This window comes from Hemicordylus capensis, chromosome 2 (assembly GCF_027244095.1).
Source record: "Hemicordylus capensis ecotype Gifberg chromosome 2, rHemCap1.1.pri, whole genome shotgun sequence".
Lineage (NCBI taxonomy): Eukaryota > Metazoa > Chordata > Lepidosauria > Squamata > Cordylidae > Hemicordylus > Hemicordylus capensis.
The window spans coordinates 109,967,126-109,982,295 of NC_069658.1; the positions used below are offsets into that span (position 1 = coordinate 109,967,126).

The 15,170-nt window shown below is 40.9% G+C and overlaps 1 protein-coding gene across 5 annotated transcripts in view; it reads right to left on the bottom strand.

The window, feature by feature from the left end:
- The window catches only part of RFX3 (regulatory factor X3), a 306,542-nt gene that overhangs the window by 145,759 nt on the left and 145,613 nt on the right, over positions 1-15,170 (bottom strand). The gene's annotated exons all lie outside the window — the stretch shown is intronic.

Genomic DNA, 15,170 nt, shown 5'->3' on the forward strand with positions numbered 1-15,170 from the left:
CTAAGATGTAAGTAAGGCAACTAACTGAGGCAGAGAAGTCAGATAGAATACAGTAGCTAAAATCTGCTACATTGATTATGAGGTGGTAGTCAAGGTCCGGCAGATCTTGCACACTGCTGGGCAGAACCTGGCAGTGTTATACGTGAAAGTCCAGTTGTCATCCAAGAGTAGAATAATGGTGTAGTCTTGACTGGGGTGACCCAGATACCTGAGGAGTAGTGGGAGCATAAGCTTGCCACAGCTGTCTTTATAAAAGGGGCAGGAGAGGAGAACACTTTCAGTAGTTTTGACCTCCCCACTGTCACAAAGGCAGAAACTTCCTATGACTGGGATCTTCCTGTATTTGCCTTCCAAAACGGCAGAGGGAAGAGCATGTCAGCACACAAGGGTGAATGCACTTCTGTGGCTTGGTGTTTTCAGTAGTGTCTATTTTCCCTAGATACGCCTCTGCTTGAGGTGTGATGGGCCCTCCCTGGCGACTGCTCCTGTACTAGCTTTTGCAGGTGAGGTAGGCAGATATAAGGGCTTTCCTGGCTTCTATACAGTCCTTCTCAAACTAGGGTTTGGATGGGCACCCAGGCAGCTTTGGAGTGTAGTCAGCTTTCCCGATTAAATGTTTTTGGAGCTCATGCACTAAATCCTTGTATGTCTCCAGAGGGACAAGGGTCGGAGCCACTGATGTGAGGTCTTGCTGGTAGCTCAGGAACAGTTCCACTGCAAGCAATTCCTTTATTGGTTGATTAAGCTGGAGTGTCCATTTGGCAGGGCATCTGCCTTGGCCCTCGGTAGAATATTGGGAGTGTAGTGAGTCTCCAGGTGTAACTGTTGGACAAAGGGCACCAGTTGGAGGAGGAGCGGGAAGTGGTCACTATCTAAGTGAGGCAAGACTTTAAAATTCACAACAAAAGGTAGCAGATTCCTGGTAATAGTAATATATTCAATAGTGCTTGTTTTTGAACTGGATAAATATGTAAATTCTCCTGGATGGTCACTCCTCAGTGAGCAATTCAGATTATCCACTGTTTGGTGTTTTTTTTAACAAGGTACACTACATATGAAGGGAAAAACTAATATTGTAGTAGCTGAAGACTCAGTTCACATGCCAAAACATGAGTTGTGCCAATGCAGCAGTTAAAACTCAAACCATGGCTTGAACTTCCAAACAATCAGGCAATAACTGGATATCATAATTGCTTGTCTGTTGAGTACTCTGATCATTAAGTGCAGTTAGTTAAATCAGATTGCCCTTCAATATTAGTTAGTTCTCTCCAGGAAAAAAGTGGCTCACAAGACAAATTGATGGTCTTTTGTCCTAAATTTAGATGCCAAGCTCTCAGAAATTTAATTGAAAAATGTAGTTAACACCATCATTTACCCTAGTCATTCTGCTACATGGTACTTGTAAAAGTCACAGCAAACAAAATTACTCTGGAATTCATGTCCAGATTTACGATGTGCAATAGAAATATAGAATAAATATTATCAGAGATCATTATTATTCAGACATTAGCATTAAAGAGAATTGAACTAGTAAATACGAAGCAGGCCTGCAAACAATCTATTACTTGTACCACTTTAGGGATTGGCAGGGGGGAAACTATGTATCTGTGCATCCACAGGATGAATAATATTCCAAGCGCTTCTTAAGTGCTTTTCAATTATATGTTTCTGGCACTCTAATTGGACTGTGCAAAACAGTCACCACTATATTTCTTCTCTTCTCTTTGATACTGACTTGTACCTTTAAAAGCCTTTTACAACAGATTAGCACAAGCTTGTAACTCTTCCACAAATATCTTGCCTTTTAAAAAAAAATTCATACTTTGAAAGAAAAAAATGAGATCTTATCCAGCTAACCCAAATGTTGTTTGGCATGACTTCTGCAGAATCAGATCAATTAATTTTACTATTCCCAGCAGTTTTGAGAATGATTTCTGTTGTAAATCTGCCTACAAACTTACAGAAAGTATATTAGAATTGTCACAATGTACATTTTAACATATCAGCTTTTTTCCTTTTCTTATAGCTTCTAATGAGTTTATATTGTCTTAATGACCTCAGATATTAAGTTTATTAACCACACATAGCTCTCACTTCAAATAAAACTACATTTGTAGCATCATCCTGAGGTAGCATTACCAACAGTCCCGCATTATTCGGGACATCCTTCATTTTCAGGGGAAAGTGCTTGTTCTGTTCGGGACGCAAGGTGATGATGATGATGATGATGATGATGATGATAATGACCATCAATCATGCTTTGCACCCCCGCAGTGATGTTGATAGGCTATATCTCCCTCGCAGCTCAGGTGGAAGAGGAATGCTGCAAGTCCATCAAACAGTAGAGGAGGAGAAAAGAGGCCTTGAAGAATATATCAAGGACAGTGAAGAAGATGCACTTCAAATGGTCAATAACGCAAAACTATTCAACACCAATGAAAGAAAGCAGGCCTACAAGAAAGAACAAGTCAAGAACCGAGCAGAAAAATGGAGAAATAAGCACCTGCATGGTCAATATTTGTACAATATAAGTGGAAAACCAGACATCACCAAGACCTGGCAATGGCTTAAGAATGGCAACTTGAAGAAAGAAACAGAGGGTTTAATACTGGCTGCGCAAGAACAGGCACTAAGAACAAATGCAATAAGAGCAAAAGTTGAAAAATCCACAACAAACAGCAAGTGCCGCCTTTGTAAAGAAGCAGATGAAACAGTGGACCACCTAATCAGCTGTTGTAAAAAGATTGCACAGACTGACTACAAAGGCTTGACAAGGTAGCAGGGATGATACACTGGAACATCTGCAAAAAATACAAGCTACCTGTAGCCAAACATTGGTGGGACCATCAAATTGAAAAAGTGGTAGAAAATGAAGATGTAAAAATATTATGGGACTTCCGACTACAAACAGACAAACATCTGCCACACAATACACCAGATATAACTGTAGTCGAGAAGAAAGAAAAACAAGTCAAAATAACCGACATAGCAATACCCTGGGAGAGCAGAATAGAAGAAAAAGTAATAGAAAAAATCACCAAATACAAAGATCTACAAATTGAAATTGAAAGGTTGAAAGGCTGTGGCAGAAAAAGACCAAAATAATCCCACTGGTAATTGGCGCCCTAGGGGCAGTTCCAAAAGACCTTGAAGAGTACCTCAACACCATAGGGGTCACAGAAATCACCATCAGCCAATTACAAAAAGCAGCTTTACTGGGAACAGCCTATATTCTGCGACGATATCTACAGGTGAAACTCGAAAAATTAGAATATCGTGCAAAAGTTCATTAATTTTAGTAATGCAAATTAAAAGGTGAAACTGATATATGAGATAGACGCATTACATGCAAAGCGAGATAAGTCAAAGAGAAATAACAAGCAAATAAGATGGCTCCCTGTCCCCAAAGGGCTCACATTCTAAAAAGAAACTTAAGACACACACCAGCAACAGTCACTGGAAGTACTGTGCTGGGGGATGGATAGGGTCAGTTACTCTCCCCCTGCTAAATAAAGAGAATCACCACGGTAAAAGGTGCCTCTTTGCCCATTTAGCAGGGTATGCTTTCTTGTTTTCTTCTCAAGGAAGCAAAGCAGCAGCCATTCATCATTTGGGAGTTGGGAGAGCTCTTGCTGTCGTCCCATGCCGCCACCTCTCATTGCTGGCCTTAAAAGTTGTTTTTTTTAAAAGATAAACCCCGCTCCTAGATGGCCACAACCCTGGGCCCCCTCGCGTCCCTCCCCAATCCCCATCCCCAATCCCCATCCCAACACAATGTTGCAAACCTATCCTGAGCTGTGTTAGGCAGCAGAAAAGTCTTCATACTGGAACAAGTGAACAATGGATTGGCAAACTGCCTTGAACCTTTCTGGATTGGCGGTATAAATATATATATGGAGTTTTTCGCTGGCAATAGTTTTCACATAGTTTGCAAAGGCCTGCTGGTACAGAGTTGCCTATTCAGCAGTGATCCATTTGCAGTATCTAGGATATATGGTGACTTTGGAGCAATATAAATAGTATAGGAAAGTTGGCAGAGTGCATGATTCTACCAATTTGCTCAGGACAGACAACCACTTTAACTGCAGCAGACAAGCTTGTACTACTGCAGTTGGAATGGTCTCACATTAGGCTCAGGCTACCAATGTTAAAATCCTCCTCCTTGACGCCGGATCTCCTACCTCTTTTACTTCTACATCATAACTAATTTATCAATTACTGTATTTAAAAATAAGAGCCCACATGGTGTATTGGTTAGATCACTGGACTAGGACTGGAGAGCCTAGATTTCAAATGTTTGTTCAGCTATGAAGCTCAGTGAGCCACTTTGGGTCCATGCTTATCCCTCAACCAAATCTACCTCACAGAGTTGTTGTGATGATACAAAGAACTATGTACACTGCTCTGAACTCCTTGAAAGAAAAACAACAATTAAAACTAACATCCAGATTCAGAACATGTTAAACATAATTGGTCAATTCATATGCAATTGAAGTTGTGGTTTATTTTAACCATATTTTGTTTAATAATCCAGGATTGGCACCATAACTGATTACAGTTGTTACCACACTTGCTGGAACATGTGTACACTGCTCATCTCTGTACCTATGCTTGAGACCAAAACATGCAAGCATGAATAATGAACAGACTGCATTCCAGAGAGAGACAAGGTGTTAGGATACCTCAGAGAAGCAAACAGACTCAGAAGCAAAGCTTTTGAAAATAAAGTTTATTTTAGTATAAAGCAAAGGCACAATGTAAACATGTGGTATCTGGCAACCTGAGTGTGATCTCAGTTGTGCAGAGAGTGAAGGCAACTCCCAGCAAAAGATAGGGAGGGGTAGAGGGTAGAGAATGGGTTAGCCAGGTGGCTATTGAATGTTGGAATTGAATGCAGTTAGAGAAGCGGGGGGAATGTATGTACAAGAGCAGGTTTATATTTGCCCTTTATTTGCTGTTTCATTAGGAAAGCCCAAAGGTGCCAGATGGACACTGTTTCAGAATTAAGGCACTCTTCATACAATAGTCAGCGGAAGGGAGAATGGAATTTCCGAGGCAGTTAGGTACAGGCGTTAGCATGCAGCAAGCCCACATAAAGAATGGCCCAGTCCAGGAATCCAATTCTAGGGAAAAACTGGTCTAGCACCAAAGTACATACAGCTTGTGAACTGTAAAATGCAGCTCTATGTAAAATCCATATATTAAAAATATGTATTGTAGAATATAGTTTTATGTAAACTGCTTTGAGAACCTTTTGTTGAAAAGCAGTATACAAATAATAGCAGCTTCCTAGGGGATGTACGGGCAGGATCTCAACCATGTGAGGTTGCAGGAAGGGGGAACAAGGAGGAATGGGCAGAGGCATATCTAGGGAAAATAGCGCCTAGGGCAAGCACTGAAATTGCGCCCCCTGTCCAAACATCTGACACCCATCTTCCAGATAACTTTACCATGATATCCGCTGAAAAATGCAAGTCAAGCTTGTTAATCTTTTAATATTTCAAAAAATATTTAGCAATGGACATAGCCAGACCAAAAAATGCTGGAAAACTACAAATTTCAGTATGCTGGGGCTCATGAAATACCCAAATACTATGTGGAGGTGTACTTGGAAAACTAAACAGAAACACCTGTTCTAATTCTCTACTATGCATTGTAGCATCACTATTACGTAAGTTTTAAAAATAAATGGAAAATTTGGCTTTTCCCAGCTACTCTGAAAATAATTAAAAGATATGCAGAGTAAACTGTGTCACAGCTTGTAATATATTCTAGTATTTCAGTTTGTTTGAGTTATTCCTTCCACTGTTCTCAGGAAACTCCAGATTCTCTCCCAAACTCCTCAGTCCTACCGGACTCGTGGAAAAGTAATTACTGCATCAGCTAAAGTCTTAACATTGACCATGACACAGGGATGTGGAAGCTGTTCTTGGCATGACCAAGAACAAAGCACACTCTCAATTACATCCATCTCCTCCTCCTTCTACAGATGTTCACCAAGAAATAATTAACTGTTTCTTTCCCAGTACCCTGAAAAACCTGTTTGTTAACACTGTGAACTTCAAAACAAAGTGCTAAGATGTCGATTTAAAAAAGAAACTTATTCAGGAGAAACTTATTCAATGAATAAGGAATAACTTATTCATTATTAAAGGATTAATTGTTGTTCATTTCCCTGATCAAAACTCATGAGGAGAGGGGTACAAAACGCTAATGCTAGGCAAAGGGATCAGCTAAATTTTTTCAGAGAGTGCCAGTGTGGGTTGCAGAGTGGGTTGAGAGTGGGTTGCAGCTTAGAGCAAGTTTGTTGCAAAGCTGATCTAGACTAGCAACTCTGTAGTTGGATGTGCTATGAGGGCAAAGTAATAGAACAAGAAAGGATGGTGAACAGTACAAATCAGAATTCTATGTTCATAGGTAATGAGAAAGCACAATTAAGAAAACAATTTCAAACTGTGGTTTCAAATTCTGTTTTTTTGGCTCTAAATTAACTATGGTTTGTTGACTGAACAAAGTAGGATGATGACCAAACTAACCATAATTAAGTAACATAAACCAAGGTTACACTCTGAATTGGCCTAATGTTGTCTTTCACATATTTTAGGTAACTAGTTCAGATATGTTACATTTCCAGCTTGCTGATACATTGCACAATATATCAGAAATGTGAGATAAGAAGCTGAACAGGTGTGTTTTCTGTTTATGCCACCATAAATGGCAGATTGTACGGGCAATTTAAATAGAAAAATCTGTTAGAGCATTCATCACATTGTATGTATGAAGTAAACAGATTTTCAATCTGTAATCAGTACATGGGGAAAAGTGATTCTTTAACAGATTGTGCAAAAGATATACATTGGACTGACAGTGATATTAAAAGCTTTTTTAAAAACACACCCTAAAAACATATCCTCCTTAATGGATGTATATATTGCTAAGAAACCTAATTGAAGAGAACTTAAGAGATTCCTAAAATGGCCAAACATGGGAATTATATTCAGCTATTTCAAGATGATTTCATCATTTTGAACATTCACAAGAACATTTTAAAGGAATATTTCTTAATATGCATCATTTGAAGTAAAATTATAAACAAAATTATTCATACCTCAAAATTATATTTTGTGAGAATGACAATTAGATATTAAATTTGAAAGAGACAAGTCTACATCTTTGAGGAGGAAAAGTCAAACAAACTGTAATTACAATTCAATATATTATACAACTTCTACCCTCTCATCAATTGAAGCATAACCATACAGTAAATAAAATAGCAGATAATGCACCATCCAATCTGCAATGCTAACAATCCATACTTCCGAGCATAGGTGATAAGTGTCACTGACATAAAGTTCTCAAGATGGTCCTCCTCAGGACAAAAAGTAATGTGGCCAAGGATCTCAATCTGGATCAGGACAATGGCAGGTGCTTTGTCACATCCTCAACCACATTCCCCCTCTCTTATGCCACAATCCCAATCTAGACTGGGGTTCCCCCTTCACAACCCTCCCTAAACATGCAAGGTCCAACAATGTTTTTTTTAAAGGTATGTCTGGTTTGGCCTCTAAACTACTTTGTCTCTCTTCTGAATGTATCCAAATAAGCCCCCTCCCAGATGATCAGCTACAGTACACTAAGAATGGTGAGATTTTTCCCAACCAAGCTTAGCAACTATCCTAGGGACAGTCCCCTGTGAGATCCTTCTTTCTGGAAAGGCATACTACAATTGTTGTCTCTTGGATTGAGACAAAGCAGTCTATCACTTGCAGACTGTTAATGACTTCATAGGAGATTATTTATCTGGCTAAAATATGAAGAGAGTGAACGTAGTCAAAGTCATCAAACAGATCACTTAGATTTCACTCATTCCCTGCCTGAGTTTGAACTGCATATTAGGATACATCAAACCCTGCTCCCCTACATGTGATATGTCTAAAATGCCAAATTTCCACTTCCTTCTGGAAGAGAGATTTGGAGATTATTTTCTTACTGCAAAGTGTGTCTATGGTTCAGTTCTTTAGCCTTTGCTACTGTTGGTATCTTAGGGTGGCTTGGAGGTATTGTTGCCAGTAACACTTTTCTGTCAGCTCCCAGGAGCCCCCTCATTTGTGTTTGAGTCTTCAAGCCTGGAGATCTCACTCTCTATGAGCTCTATGTGCCTCACAGTATCATGAGCTCTCCGTTTATAGCACATGGGGACAGGTCATGTGGTGACAGAGGGCCAGTTGCCCCTAGATTTGTATCCTAACAAGCAAATTGTAAAGGGGACCAGATACACACCCTCCTTAATGCTGGGACATCTTAAGTAGACCCCAGAAGTTAACTAAAAGCAGGTTAACCCTCTGTCAAGGCCACTCTGCCCTCTGAGTGAACCGCCTCCCCTCCCCTCCTTTCGCAAAGGATAAGCAGCCAGCTAATGAGCTAATTACATCGACAGGAAGAACACAGAAAAAGCTTGCAGAGGTAAATCTCCCCCTTCACAAAAGAAGCTGAGTTAGTGATACAGACCTAAGAGATGCACCAATTAAAAGTACTGATAATTTCTCTTCTCACGTCTATGCACTCTGCTTTCATGACAAAAGCCTTGGCATACCTCGGCAATTCCCACATTGCTACACTCAAGAAGAAAGATCAGCTATGGGATCCTTGCTGGTTCTACCCAACACACCTCTCCGACAAAAAAGGCCACTTGGAATGTGCCTTGAGGATATTTATTTGGGTATAAGAAGTCCTAGTTACAAAATCCAGTGTGCTCCTTGTGATGTTTGTGCTCTCTATACACCAGCTACCTTAGAGATACCAGCAGCTTTTGGGGCAATTTACTGTCCAAAGACCAACACGCAAGGCTGTGTTCAGTACTTAGTGCCACTCTCCAGATCGGCTTTCTTGCCTGCCTGATCTGCCCAGTCTTACTCACTAACATAGGAAGCTGGTTCCATGGAGGAAGCACCCTCCTGGATTCACCTCCACCGACTAAACCCTTCAACCTTTATTTGCACCTGCCTTGGCCCAATCTGTTCCTGAAAAACGAAGTTCATCGGTGGTTCCCGGAGCCCTTCGTCCAGACCAGATGATATGAGCCTTTGCCCCTGACTGGGCCCAAACTCACTCTATTCCCGTTTCTTAAATCCAACCACCTCCTTCTCTAAAAAGCCTCTTTCTCTTGTCTGCCTGGGAACTTACACAATGAGAAATCTGAGCTAAGACGCCTCATTGCAGTTAAACATATTTTTGATAGTAATATTGCTTTCTCTATCTCTCTTCTCTGTACCCCTCCCTACAATAAATATCTTCTTTTTATTGTTGAAACTTGAATCTTGTTTCAGTCCAATCATTTCCTGAGTGCACAACTTTGTGCAAATTAAAACTAAAGTGAAACTGTTCCTTTCTTAGCTAATTTCCCCCATATAAGCCCAAAGGCAGATATTGGGGTGTTCGCAAATTACCCTGGAGCAGTTTCACTAACAATATTTGGGGAAAGACATGCCTTGCCAATTTATTAAAACAGCAGAAGTAGGCAATAGGAGATGGTACATTCACCCCACCCCCACTACTGCTGACAATAAGTCTGGCTGTGGCTTTTCAATTATGGGAAAGAGGTATCTGACTTTATAGCTTGCTTTTTATCACCTGGGTTTCTTAGATCTCTCTGAAGAACTTTTCTAAGTTAATTTCTAAAATGAAAAGTGTGGAATTTCAAGCCTAACTAGATGTATCACAGAGTGATACCCTATTCTCTCCATTTACATTCCAGGACTGAGTGGTGATATCTAATGCTGTACAAGTCTTGGTATGGAGAGAGTTTTTAAAAATACAGTCCCACCCACAATATGGCTGCTTTCAGCATAATACTGTGATGCTTGTTATATACACAGCCAAAGAGAAAACAAGCCTGGAAACAGTGGCAAGAAACCTAAAATGAGAAATAGGGTGGGAGGGAACTTAATTGACAAAATTAGATTGCCTATTTGCCTGTCAATTGATTGCTTATTATAAATATTCCAATATTAAATATATCTGCATGATCAGCAGCCACTACAGCCTCTCTTATTGGTCATCATCCATAGAAGCAAACATCTCTGAGCAGGAAAGAATTCAGCTAGATTTGTTAGAAGTTACAGCTTACTACTAGTCTATAATGTGATTTTGTTTTAAAAGTTAGTTATCTTTTTGGAAATTAGCAGAAATATCTAACCTACAACAAAGTCTTTTTGGTGAAACTATAATTAAGTGTTCAATATATACTTAAATGTTTAAACTTTTTCTACAAAGAGAAGTCTTGTCTCCTCAACATTTCAGAATTCACTGACACTGAGATCAACGTGTGATAAGGGTAGTGTAGAGTTACTGTTTTATTGAACCTCAATAAAGATGACTAAGAGGGAAACCGTAAAGATTCATAATATTAGGAAGACAGTGGAATAAGATTTTCTCCTAGTAATTATCATAATACTAGAATGTCAAGCTTTCTCATGAAATTGATAGTATATTCAGGACATACAAAAAAGGAAATGTTTCTTTATACAATCCATAGCTAACTTGTGGAACTTGCACCAAAAGTAAAACTGTTTCCCTGATACAGCATTGAATGTGTATGATCCTAATCATACAAAAAACATATTTTGGTTTGGAGAAACATCAAACCTTTGTAACAGATTTATCTATACATGCTCTTTGCTTTTCATTTCCCATTCATAAACTAGTCCATTCATACTACATTTCACACATAATTCAATGTAAAGAATATTCAGATAAGGCACTACTCTGCCCTTTGCAACATATGTCATTCACTATAAAACAAGCTACCTTTGATCAGCCTCAAGTTCAGAAGATAAATTTCAGGAACGATAGGTTCAAGACAAAAGGAATGAATCAGAGATCAGTTTATGTGCGGAGAAAGTGAGGAGTCTGAAATGTGATTCATCTGAAATAGTTACATTAGTCTATACAACAGTTCAACTAATTTCCTTGTCTGTGTAAAATTGCAAAAATAAGAAGTAAGAAAATTTCTCCTTTAATTCATCTCTATTGTTATCCCTAAAGAAGTCACTTGATGAGAAGCCTTTTTACCTGTTTTTGAACCACCACCATGGTATAGAACAGGCCTGCACAACATAAGGCCCGGGGGCTGCATGCAGCCAGCGAGGCCTTTTTTCCTGGCCCCCAGGGCTTTTTCCCCTTCCTCCCCCTGCTGCTTAACCCCCCTCCCCAAATTCCAGCCATTGTGCGGCCGAGGAGATGGCTGAAGGAGTGACGGTGTTCTTCTTTACCCTCCCCCACAGCAGCAGAGGCAGAAATCAGAGCGACACTCGGGTCTGCCATTTGGTCCAGTGTTGCTTCCCAACTGCGAGGCACTTAACTTAACTGCACAGGCGTGACTTGCAGTTGGAAAGTGACGCTGGGCCAAATCGCAGGCCTGAGCGTCGCTCTGAATTCTGTCACTGTGCGCCACCACGGGGGAGGGTAGGGAAGGACACCCGAATCCCCGCCACCATCTCCTCAGCCGCACAGTGGCTGGAATTTTTGGGGGGGGGGTGTTAAGCAGCAGGGGGAGGAAGGGGAAATAGCCCTGGGGCATCTCCTCAGCTCCACGGTGACTGGAATTGGGGGGGGGGGGTGGATGGGGTAGGAGGCAGCGGTGGACAGTGGCCCCACGAGGGACCCCAGTGGCGGGGGCGGGCAAAAATGGCAGGGACGGATGGAGCCTGGCAGGGAGAGAAAGTGTTGCCGAGGGATGGGGAGGGAAAGCTGTTAGTGTCAGGAGGAGAACGGGAACCTCTGGAACAACGGGGACCTCCAAAACAACGGGGAACGGACTCTCTCTCATCAAGATTGCTCCATTCATACTCTCTCTCTCTCTCGCCCACCAAGACTGCTCCATTCTCTCTCTCTCTCGCCCACCAAGACTGCTCCATTCTCTCTCTCTCTCTCTCGCCCACCAAGACTGCTCCATTCTCTCTCTCTCTCTCTCGCCCACCAAGACTGCTCCATTCTCTCTCTCTCTCTCGCCCACCAAGACTGCTCCATTCTCTCTCTCTCTCTCTCTCGCCCACCAAGACTGCTCCATTCTCTCTCTCTCTCTCTCTCGCCCACCAAGACTGCTCCATTCTCTCTCTCTCTCTCTCTCGCCCACCAAGACTGCTCCATTCTCTCTCTCTCTCTCTCTCTCTCTCTCTCTCTCGCCCACCAAGACTGCTCCATTCTCTCTCTCTCTCTCTCTCTCTCTCTCGCCCACCAAGACTGCTCCATTCTCTCTCTCTCACCCACCAAGACTGCTCCATTCTCTCTCTCTCACCCACCAAGACTGCTCCATTCTCTCTCTCTCACCCACCAAGACTGCTCCATTATCTCTCTCTCTCTCTCTCTCACCCACCAAGACTGCTCCACTCTCTCTCTCTCTCTCTCACCAAGACTGCTCCATTCTCTCTCTCTCTCTCACCCACCAAGACTGCTCCATTCTCTCTCTCTCTCTCACCCACCAAGACTGCTCCATTCATTCTCTCTCTCTCTCTCTCTCCCACCAAGAGTGCTCCATTCTCTCTCTCTCACCCACCCACCAAGACTGCTCCATTCTCTCTCTCTCTCACCAACCAAGACTCCTCCACTCTCTCTCTCTCACCCACCAAGACTCCTCCATTCTCTCTCTCTCTCACCCACCAAGACTCCTCCATTCTCTCTCTCTCACACACACACACACGACTGCTCCATTATCTCTCTCTCTCTCTCGCCAAGACTGCTCCATTCTCTCTCTCTTGCCGACTGCTCCCTCCCCTCTCTCTCATTCTCAAGCCAAGCCTCCTGCTGCATCCTTTCCATCTTTCTTTCCCCTTCTCCCTTCTTTTCCAAAAATATGAGAAGAGCTTCTCATATATTCCCCCCCCCCTTAAAAGTGTTCCATGTTATGTGTGATGATTTGGCAGAGGTGGAAAGGAAGAACAATGCATTTTATTATGTATTTTGTACAGATTGTATAATATTTATATTATTAGAATGAATTTTAATTCAACTTATTTCATATTAATTTAATCAATCTTGGCCTGCCAGAACATCAAAAGTTAAATATTGATTTAATTCATTTTTAATTCATTTCACTTTAATTTGGTTGGTTGATTGATTGATATTAAGTGTTACTCTAATAATCAGCACCCTAAGAATTGACCTTGGCCCCCATGAACCAAGTCACGGTTGGTTTCAGCCCGCCAGGTCATTTGAGTTGTGCAGGCCTGGTATAGAACAATGAACAGATTAACAGAACTTACTTGATATTTCCACTCTAAATACTGTGGACTTAAAATTAAGTTTATTATCTATATGTTCTTCCACCCCCCCCAAAAAAAAAAATTACCCCGGGGGGGGGGGAATCAAGCCTTTCTTTCTTTCTTTCTTTCTTTCTTTCTTTCTTTCTTTCTTTCTTTCTTTCTTTCTTCTTCTTTTTTTTTTTGCAGCATGGGTGGGTTAGTAAAATGGTTATTAGAAGAATAGAAAAACTGGGATCAAAAGAATTGCGAGCAGATTCAGGAGAATTAGAGACCGTCAAATCTAAAGATTTACTGTCCTTTACGTTGTTAGGAGCTAGATTAATCACAGCCAAAAACTGGGAAGAGGGAGAGTTATCCCTAGAGGTACAACAAATTGGTATATTGCAACAGCCAAAAAACGTATTCTTTCAAGACTTGAAAAGGTGTAATTCCATCCCAATCTTTTATTTTGATTTGGCAGGATCTATTATTATGTTTGAACTATGAAAATTATGGTAGGTGGGATAATCCAATTCATTCAAGTTTGGGAAGATGTATTTGTTTAAGAATGATCAAGAATGATGTTGTAGGGTGTTATATGTTTAATGTTTTATAATCACAGGCTTGGGCCTCTTTTCTTTTTAATAACTTTTTAAAAATAAAAATGTATTGTAATAGTGTCCGGTGATTTTAAATTACAAAAATAAAATAAAATTGCATGCACTTTAAGAGCAGAGAAGAGAGAAGGAATAGCAGGATCCATTAACTAAAAACAGGTCTCAAAGCAAGAGAGTGGCAGAGGAAAAACCAGAGAGATTAGAAAGTAACAAAAGGGTCTGACAGAAGACAAGGGAACAGAGTCAATATTTTTAATAAGTTGTAGATCAACTTTTTGAGGAAACAGATTTTTTTTTTAAAAAAATGGGTAGTTCAAAGCAGATCCAGAATATGTCCTCAACATAAGGTTGCCACATATCCAGGATTCCTCTGAACAGCCCAAGAACTGGATGTCCTGTCTAAGATGTAGGAAAACTGTTGTACTATATACAAAATGTTCAAAACTTGAGGAGGAAAAGTGCTTTAACGAATTGTACCCATTCTTCTGGTACTTTTCTCCAGGCAATGTAACTACATGTCATCACTATTTAAAAGTCCCTTATTTTTACCCTGGCACCAGTGATGCCAACTAGCTAAGTTGGATGTCTATATACGGATTAGTAAACCCCTTCCCCTTCTTTTTGCATCACCTCTAGAGTTTAATGAAGCTGGTAGTGAGCCTCTAGGTTTAGCTGTGAAGTATATGGACAGAGAGGTTCCCCCTTTTCTCTAGTGGCATTGTTGGGGTTCTACTTCTCTCTGGACACTCACTGCCTGATGCAGCACCTGCAGTCTTGAGAGGGCCACTCTTAGTCAACAGAAAGTATCTCCAATGTGGAGTAGCAGGAAGAAATGCAAGGAGCAACAGCCCTTAACACACAACTGTTCTTTTATTGTTACATGAAAGATGAAGCTCTGCAGAAGCTCCAGCCCCACTTACTTTCTCCAAAACTATATGAGTTGTCCTGTGGAAAGAACGCTATTTGGGAAAATGCACAAAACAGTCATCAAACTCCACTGTTGAGCAGTCTTCCCTATCCCAATCAAAACACAACGAAGTAGGGGTTTAAAATTTGCCCCCCAACCCACTGACGGCTGTGTCTAGGAATTCTCTGTGATGAATGTGGCAACCTTACCACCACAATAAATAGGGGTACTGATGCAGAGATTGAGACAAGAGGATAGAGACAGAGACAAACTACACAATACTTCAGAATCAAAAGAAATGACATAAATATTCAGATTCCAAGGATGAAATTGGAAATAAAGGAATAAAAAGTGGTAGGAGTCAAAATCCACAAAAGAGAGGATGAAGTACAAAAGGTACAGCAAACA